Genomic DNA, 9094 nt, shown 5'->3' with positions numbered 1-9094 from the left:
GACAGTTTGGGAGTCGGCAGTTACATTAAAATATTACAATGTAAAGTGAAAGCGGTAGTAAACCTGCTGAGGGAGCCGACATGTTCCCTCGGCGTGTCTTCCGGGTACCGCGCTTCTGGCGCCGTGAGTGGCCGGAGCCGCGATATCGTCACTCCCGCTCATGCGCCGGGAGATTTCTTTCCAGCAGGGTCCGGCATCTGCCAGACTTTCAGCCGAAAATCCCGTGTGCGCATGCGCCGCTGCAGTCAGCGGCGCATTGCGAGGGGAATATCTCCTAAACCGTACAGGTTTAGGAGATATTTTTTTTTTTACCTACAGGTAAGTCTTATTATAGGCTTACCAGTAGGTAAAAGTTGTAAAAAAAGACTATACAACCACTTTAACAAGGGACACCAACATAGTTGTATCTTTGATCTTAGAAACTACGGGATAATGGTGTTGTGGTAACTTGCACCAAATAAAAAAGAAAAAGAGCATAATAATATTATTCTTGATATCACTAGAAAAAAAAAAGCCTTTGTAAATTTTGTTTGCAGTAACTCCATCAGTATAACCAGCAAAGCAGCTTCAATTGTGCGCTGCATTTCCAGATTTCATAATTTGCCGCATCATGAATGTTAATTCTCCATTACGAGCGCGAGTTTTCAAGACCGACCGCTTCTGGCTTGTCCTTGCTTCCGAGCATGCGTGTTCGTACTTTGGACTTTTGCCCGAACGGACTTGTTTGTCCATGGAAAATTCGAAAACATGCTAGCTAATATTTGTTGGCGGAAGGTCAAATAAAAATTGGCCGATGGAGTGTACAAATGGTCGGATTTACCGCCAACAGCCTACAGCCAACAGACATCACACAATTCCCGTCGGAAAGTCCGATCGTGTGTACGAGGCTTAAGTGTAGCAATACGTTGCACCTGCATTAAATGTAACCATATTGCTACACTAATGCCCCGTACCCACGGTTGGAATTTCGGCCAGCAAAAGACTGATGAGAGCTTTTGGTTGGAAAATGCGACCATGTGTACGCTCCATTGGACTTGCAGAATTCCCGCCAGCAAAATTTGAAAGCAGGTCCTCTATTTTTCGGTTGGAAAAAGTTCCGATGGGAAATTCCGATCGTCTGTACCAATTCCGACACGCAAAATTCCTACACATGCTCGGAAACAATTCGACGCATGCTCGGAAGCATTGAACTTCATTTTCTCGGCTCGTCGTAGGGTTGTACGTCACCGCGGTCTTAACTGTGGAAAGTTCAGAGAACTTTTGTGTGACCGTGTGTATGCAAGCCAAGCTTGAGCAGAATTTCCTCTGAAAAAAACATCCAAGGTTTTTGCGACGGAATTTCCGCTTGTGCGTACGCGGCATTAGTGGCGCCTCTCTTCTCTTTTATACTCAGTTGTGACGTGACGCTACTTGTATATCAAGTCAAAATTTATTTCAAAATTTTGCTTGTCTTGCAAAATGCTCTCAAACCAAGTTACTCTCAATCCAAGGTTTTAGTGTACTTGTAATGGTGGGGATTACCGAGTATATTGTGACTGCGATAGTGTGGTGGGTAATCTGGCACTAACAGACACTGGATGGGAGGGACACTAACTGACTGACTGACTGACACTGATGTCGGTAGTGGTACTAATACAGTGATCAGTGATAATACTGTACTCTTTTCAATGAGTTTTATGTATATTGCCGAGACCAGACAATTTATTACAGCCGCATTCAGTTTTAAATGACAATTTTTCCTTTAGAAATGTCATTTTGCTCTCGGACTGTTCTAAACACGGGGAAAAATGCGCCACTGTACAGGTATACTATAGACACCCCCCAGGCAAGATATTTAAAGGAATATTTCATTTTCATTGTTTCACTTTAAGCGTTATTAAAATCACTGCTCCCGAAAAAATGGCCATTTTTAAAAACGTTTTTTTTGCATTGATACATGTCCCCTGGGGCAGGACCCGGGTCCCCAAACACTTTTTACGACAATAACTTGCATATAAGCCTTTAAGATGAGCACTTCTGTTTTTTCATGTTCGAGTCCCATAGACTTTAACGGTGTTTCGGCGGCTTTCGAATTTTCCCAGAACACTGCATATTGTTCAGTGTTCGCCCAAACAACCAAAGTTTGGCCCGAACTTGTGCTCGGGCCGAACCATTCGCCCGTCCCTACTGGTATCTAGGGATGAGCCGAACACCCCCCGGTTCGGTTCGTACCAGAACTTTCAAACGGACCCCAAATTCGTACGAACGTTAGAACCCCATTGAAGTCTATGGGACTCGAATGTTCGAAATTAAAAGTGCTCATTTTAATGGCTAATATGCAAGCTATTGTCCTAAAAAGGGTTTGGGGACCTGGCTCCTGCCCCAGGGGACATGGGTCAATGCCTAAAATGTTTTTAAAAATGGCCGCTTTGGCGGGAGCACTGATTTTAACGACGATTAAAGTGAAAAAAAAAAAGTGAAATATTCCTTTAAATATGGTGCCTGGGGGGTGTCTGTAGTATGCCTGTGAAGTGCCACGTGTTTCCCGTGTTTAGAACAGTCCCTGCACAAAATGACATTAAAAGGAAATAACACCATTTAAAACTGCTTGGGGTTTTAATGTTATATCTGGTTCCTGCAATATGGTTGAAAATCATTGAGAAAAATGGCATGGGTAGCCCCCCCTGCCCATTACCAGCCCCTTTGGGTCTTGTACGCATATTAAGGGGAACCCTGTACCCATATTAAAAAAAGGAAATGTGTGTGGCCCCCAGGCCCTATATACTCAGAGCAGCAGTATACAGGCGGTGCAAACAAGACAGGGACTGTGTAGGTTTGTTGTGTTAAGTTGAATCTGTTTGTAATTTTCAACCGGTACATTTTTAAAGTGTAGCTCCAGTCAAAAAAAATATTTTTAAGCTTTTTGGAAAACATAGGGAAGGATTATCACCCCTGTATAATTTGTTTTGTCGTCCATCTTTTTTCATCTCACTTGCTGTTGTCTCCTTCCGTTTGCAAGTAGGAGATGTTTGTAAGTTGGATGTTTGAAAGTAGGGGCCTGCCCTATATGCTCTGCAGAAATGGCGGAACAAGGTGTTGGTTTTGCCACAACATTGTAAGCCCTCAAAGTGACTCTTGGTGGGCGCTGGAGCGCCCTGCTGTGAACGATTATATCAAGAATTGTAATTACATGCCATTGTTGAACAGTGGTAGAAAAATTGACCTTTGGTGGTTGTGGTGCTGGTGCCACAACACTATAAGTCCTCACAGTTATTCTCGGTGGGCACAGGAATGGGCCCTCCTGTGAAATATTATATCAAGAATTGTAATTACATGTCCCTGTTAAACAGGGGCAGAAAAATTGGGCCTTAGGCACTGGTGCTGGTGCCACGACACTGCAACCTCTCCCATATACTCTAGTTTTATTGCAGGAATTAGCCCTGCTATTCCTAACTATTCCAACCTCCACCAATAAATATTCAAAATCGGTTTGGCCCACTTGAGTGGAGGGATGGTCCATATGTGGACGATCACTATCTCACTGAGTATCCCAGTCAATGGAATAATAATAGCTATGTGGGAAATAACCGATCTCCTAGAACGCCTATTGATTGGTGGCAGGAGCCAAGATACCCCCCGACTGCTATACCAGGTGGTGGAGGAGGTAGACCTATAGGAGGAAAAAGTTTTTTTCAAGGGGCTCAGAATTACAAAAGAAGCCTAAACCCAAAAGGGGTACCAGAGGGGAGAGGCGGGTCCGCACAAAAAAGGAAGCGCATCTAAAAGATTCTGGCTTATTTAACCTGAGCCAAACAGTTTTGACCAATGAGGAGAAACATGTTTTAAACCATGGTCTAAAATTTGCCCCCCCAAACCTCTAAATAAATTTCAAACTTTTATAGATGTTCAAAAATTCATTAGAAAAATTAACATCCAGAAGTACATGGTTGGGAATCCTTTCATTAATAATATTGTGGTCCCTAATGAGATTAGGCATACCTGTTTATCAAATGCCTCTCTCTTCAACCCCCCAGGCCCTATGGCACCAGCGGTTGCAGTCTTTAAAGATTTAGTCTTAAAAGATCTACAGGAGTTACATGTTAAAGAAAGTAAACAAGAACACACATTTAAGAGGGGTATGGAAACACTAGAAAATAGAAATGACATTATAGTTCGCCCTGCGAATAAGGGGGGGGGAATTGTCATTCTAGACAAAGAAGCTTATAGGGCTGAGATGGCACGACTCTTGGCCGATACAGCCACGTACTCTTTGTTAAAAGGGAATCCTATAACACAATACAGAAAGGATCTGGTGGAAATTGTGGATAGGGGTCATATGAATGGTATCATTTCGAAAAAAGAAAAAGCCTTTTTAATCCCAACTGTGCCACGCACACCGATTATCTACTATCTCCCTAAGATCCATAAGGATCCAGTTTGCCCCCCTGGAAGGCCGATAGTCAGTGGTATTGACTCGGTTAACTCCAGGGTGGGCAAATATGTTGATAATTTTCTACAGCCCCTGGTGATTAATACACCATCATATCTTAGGGATTCTAAGCAGGTCATAAATCTGTTGAGAGATATTTGTTGGGACGATACCTTTATTTTCGTGACAGCAGATGTATCTTCCCTATATACAATTATCTCTCATGAGCATGGAATGGAGGCTGTCGAGTATTTTTACAACATGACACCTTGCATCCGCAACAGATTGATTTTATTATGAGCCTTCTTAAATATGCCATGGAAAATAATTATTTTTGGTACGATGGTTCATATTATGTCCAAAAGAGAGGTGTTGCCATGGGGACAAAATTTGCCCCCAGTATGGCTAATCTATTTATGGCCAAATGGGAGAAGGATGTCATATATCGGGAGGCCAAACCCGAGTTGGTTCTCTGGAAACGATATATTGATGACATCCTCCTCCTATGGAAAGGTAGTCTACAGTCACTAAGAGATTTTATTCAGGGGCTGAATAGAAACAATTGGGGCATTGTTTTGACTTTTGAAGCTAGTAGCAAAGAAATTCACTTTTTGGATTTGGACATCAGGGTGATAGACAAGAAGATTGTTACTAAAACCTTTTTTCAAAGAAACTGACCGTAACCGGTTTATTAATATTAATAGCTGCCACCATAAGATCTGGTTGGATTCTATTCCGAAAAGTCAGTTTCTACGATTAAGGCGTAATTGCACCGAGGTTGAGGATTTTTTCAAAGAAGCGATTATCCTGAGGGCCCGTTTTATTGAAAAGGGGTATCAGGAGGAAGTCCTTGAGAAAGCCTTTCTTTCGGCCCTCTATAGAGATAGGGAAGAGTTGCTAGGGACGAGAGAGAAGGTTGAGGACAATTCCTTCAGATTCTCGTTCATCACGAATTATTCAAATCAATATTATGACATCAAAACCATAATGTCTAAATACTGGAATGTACTCAAAGGCGATAGAGTCCTTAGCTCTTTGCTGCCTGAATGTCCCAAAGTCGTCTATAGGGGAGTGCCCCCTTTATGACTACAGTTGGCCCCTAATGTCATTAGTCCACCAAGAAAGTCTTCTTTCTTTCAAAACATGGGTGGCTTTTTACCATGTAGGAAGTGTCCCGTGTGTAAATTGAACTCCCTTACTTGTAGGAGAACTGAAACGTTCCAATCAACTTCTACATTGGAAACGTTTCAGATAAAGCCGTTTATTACTTGCTCCTCGAAATACGTAGTCTATTTGATACAGTGCCCTTGTTCGAAACAGTATATTGGGAGGACCAAACGACAATTACATGTTAGGCTGGAAGAACACATAGCCAATATTAAGAAGGGGTTCCCAAAACACAGTTTATCGAAACATTTTGCCATAAAGCATGATAAGAACCCTCAGGGTACCATTTTTATGGGCATTGATAGATTCCAGGGGCACTGGAGGGGCAGTAATATGGTACGTGAAATCTCACGTCTCAAAACTAAATGGATTTATCAAGCCCAGTGCTACGCCCCATTCGGCATGAATGTCGAATGGGATGTGAATGCATTTATTAGTAACAACTGATGGTGATTATTTTTTATGATTTAGACTTTTTTAGTGTTTTACTAGAAAGCTGATGAATAAATTACTTGTATTTTTTTTTTTTCTTTTGTTCATTTTTTGTGATTTATGTACATGGATACCACTCCTTTGCTCCTTTATGGTGATCACGGTTTCTTCCCCATATAGTTATACTTGATCCTTGGGTGGATAGACGTATGATATGATGCATTCTTTGATTTTGAGGGGATAGTTTCTTCTCCTTTCTCTGATGCCATCATTTTATATACATTTTATACATTCTTCTCTGTATATTTTAAGTGATATCAATTTTTTTTTAATATTCTTCTTTTTGTTTTGTAAGAAATTTATTTTTCTACTGTTTCATATTTACTTTTTTGGTTTAAATTGTTGTTTTGTCTTTTGTTAAGATTACAAGCATTTTTTTATCAAATGGCCATAGAGCATTTTTACTTTATATTTTTGTTATGGATATCTGGGATTATTATGGGAATACGTGTTTTTCCATTTTTAAATATATATCCCTGCTTCCGGGTTTGCCGTTTTTGGTGAGATTTTTCGTTCTAGGTCGCTAGTATGCATATAGCTGCTGTGGCTTTTACTATTTGAGTTTCTGTTGAGAAGTCCGCTCTCATGTTGTTGATCGCTCTATGATTAACCGGAAGTACGCAATTTGTGCGGTGGTTCCGAGAGCTGGAACGCAGGTCTATACCGGAAGTGTCGCATCGAGAGACGCATATCACTTCCGGGTTTACCAGGCGACCATACGAGTTAAATTTCGAGAACTGGATGTCCTGGGATACTCGTTAGGATTGGCTATTGTGCGTGTAGGGCGGCTTCACAATGCAGGGGATAATTTATTTATGTTAACAGTTTTTTATGGAGGTTTTATTTAGCTTGGTCTGCTGGAGCGCATCTTTAAACCGGAAGTTCCGGTGTTTTGAGGCGCACGGAGGACTGGAAGTGGTTCATCTGGATTCCTTTCCCCTGTTTGTTTATGGTGGAATACATTTAGAACATGGCGGGAATGCGGGGATTTGAATTGAGCTGCTCATTACAGCCACAGGATGACACCTGCGCTAAGGTAAACTACTAATTGATTGATTGGTATCTGTATTTATAGCTCTCTCTCTATTGTCACGGTCATGCCCCTGAGGACGCACGTTTGTGGCGAAACGTCGGGCGTATTTGGGACTTGTGACACTAGAAGGAACACGGGAGTGGTCTTCATTCTTTTCTCATCTGTTGCTGAACGTTATTTGATGCTTTTTTTATCTCATCTTAAATGTGAGTTGAACTACATTTTATTTAATAAAAGGTTATTGATCTATCAGAAAATCTGCGCAATGAGACCACTTTTCTTATATTTTTTATGGTTATTGGGAGAACTATTGGTCTGAAAATTAACAATCAGATGAATTCCTGGGAAGTGAAGTGCCCACTAAGCAGGAATAAGAATTCTTTTCCCATTGGATGATTTTCTTTGAGAGGATTACGTTCTTGTAGGCGAAGGGAAATCAGCATAGAAGATCGCCTCTCTTTTGTGACCTACTACATGCGTTTATATCTGCAGACTGATGGTAAGAGTCAGTGATTTTGGGTGTTGGTGATGGTTCCCCTCTTCCTTTACGAATGAAATGGATTATGATTATTCCAAGGATATCGCATTGGAAGTCGCTAATTATCAAATTGAACTTTTTAATTTTGTTTTTTATATATTATTTATATTTTCTAAAGAGCGCTATATCATAATTTATATTTGTATGTATATTGTTTCCAGCAGTATTTGTGTTAGCAGCTATTTTTGTTTTATATAGGTTTATTTTGCTTTCAGCGCAACAAATTTTATTTATATAATTGTAATTACATGTCCCTGTTAAACAGGGGCAGAAAAATTGGGCCTTAGGCACTGGTGCTGGTGCCACGACACTGCAACCTCTCCCATATACTCTAGTTGTGGTGCAGGAATGAGCCCTGCTGCAAAGCATTGCATCAAAAATTGTGATTACACACCCCTGTTAAACAGGGACAGAAATATTGGGCTGGTGGCATCACCCAGAACCAAAAATGTTCTTCCAACATATCAGCGGAGGAGGAAGAGGATAGACAATCAACATAACAGGACAGTCACTCAGCATCAGCATAGGCAGTCTTGAAGGGATGTGATATTTCAAAAAAAAATATTCGGTTACATCAGCTTCAGGTGCTTGGTAGCTGTGGGTGATCCAAGACTGATTCATCTTGATGACGGTCAGTCGATCAACTGATTCGGTGGACAGGTGCACCCTGTGATCGGTAACAAAGCCACCAGCAGCACTGAAGGTGCGTTCCGAAAGAATGCTGGATGCAGGACAGGCCAGTAGCTCAATTGCATACTGTGCAAGCTCTGGCCAGTGATCCATCCTCAAGACCCAGTAAGCCAGAGGATTTTCGGTGGGAAAGGTGTCCAAGTCTGACCTTCCCCCTAGGTATTCCGGCACCATGTAAATCAGACGCTGGTGATGGTTGCTGGAACCGATCATACCTTGGGGCTGCGGACTAAAAAATTGTCTGAAAGCATCAGTCAGATGGCCACCTTCTCCACCGCTCCTTCTGACCGATGCCTCAGCAACACGTTGTCCAGGACCAGGAGTTTGTAACCTCCCAGTCTCTGGGAACGCGTTGCACAGACCTTTCTGCAAGGCCTTCCGTAGATGTCTCATCCTCTGCTCCCTCTGCGACGGCAAGATAAGGTCGGCAACCTTACCCTTGTACCGTGGATCAAGGAGAGTGGCCAGCCAGTAATGGTCCCTCCCCCTGATCCGAAGAATAAAGAATACGAGGATCCTTCCGCATGCTTTGCAGGATCAGGGAGGCCATGCAGCATAGGTTAGCTGAGGCATTCGGTCCGGAGTCCTCTGGGTCACTAAGGACAACATGATCCGCAGCTACCTCCTCCCAGCCACGTACAAGTCCACGGGTTTCTTGGGACTGTAAATCATCCCTACAAGACTGCTGCTGATGCTGAGTGCCAGCCTCCACCTCCATGCTGACACAATCATCCTCCTCCTCCTCCTCATCCTCTTCCTGTGTGAT

Source organism: Lithobates pipiens, unplaced genomic scaffold, assembly GCF_037356315.1.
Source record: "Lithobates pipiens isolate NorthernLeopardFrog02 unplaced genomic scaffold, aLitPip1_a1.2 Scaffold_22, whole genome shotgun sequence".
NCBI classification, from domain to species: domain Eukaryota; kingdom Metazoa; phylum Chordata; class Amphibia; order Anura; family Ranidae; genus Lithobates; species Lithobates pipiens.
This window is presented reverse-complemented; position numbering follows the sequence as displayed.